We start from the raw sequence: 515 nt of genomic DNA, 5'->3' as shown, positions 1-515 counted from the left end.
TTTTGGAACATTATTTTTTATTACAATAAAAATTATACAGTAATCACATTATGCATAATCTCGCGATGAAATGATTGAATGTATTGCATATTCAACAGATGTATATTTCACAATTTGCAATGTCATTAGTTGACTAGCGGTTCCGTAGGAAAGATGGTTTCCATCTCGAAGTAAGTACTTTACTGCTATCTTGTTGCGCCTTATTCTGCTCTTCCTCCATTTGCATCTATCAATTATTTTCATAGTTGAGGTTTCCGATTACATGCGCTTATATTTCATAGTAACTTACCAATAATTTCCGTCTGTTTTCTTTAAACATTTCCAATGGATCATCAAACTGTCTATAATAATTTAAAACGTCTCGCACATCTTGCACATTCGATGCTAATATTGCTAAGGAAAAAAGTATTGAATATCTTACTAAACCAAGAAAGATAATAATATTCATATTTATAATATTAATAAATAATTTATATTTTTAGAAATAATGTTAATATGAAACTATTAAGACGAAT

At 28.2% G+C, this 515-nt stretch overlaps 1 long non-coding RNA gene across 1 annotated transcript; it reads right to left on the bottom strand.

Annotated features, from left to right (window-relative positions):
- On the bottom strand, positions 1-436 carry LOC115245834. Its single transcript, XR_003885609.1, has 2 exons — positions 290-436; positions 1-226 (listed from the first exon to the last, which is right to left on the bottom strand). It is a non-coding gene; the product is annotated as an uncharacterized LOC115245834 (long non-coding RNA).
- Positions 437-515: the final 79 nt, after the last annotated feature.

The sequence above is a fragment of the Formica exsecta genome, unplaced genomic scaffold (genome assembly GCF_003651465.1).
Source record: "Formica exsecta isolate Colony F162 unplaced genomic scaffold, ASM365146v1 C16283440, whole genome shotgun sequence".
Lineage (NCBI taxonomy): Eukaryota > Metazoa > Arthropoda > Insecta > Hymenoptera > Formicidae > Formica > Formica exsecta.
Note: the sequence above shows the minus strand (reverse complement) of the source record. Positions and strands in the feature narration are given on the sequence as shown.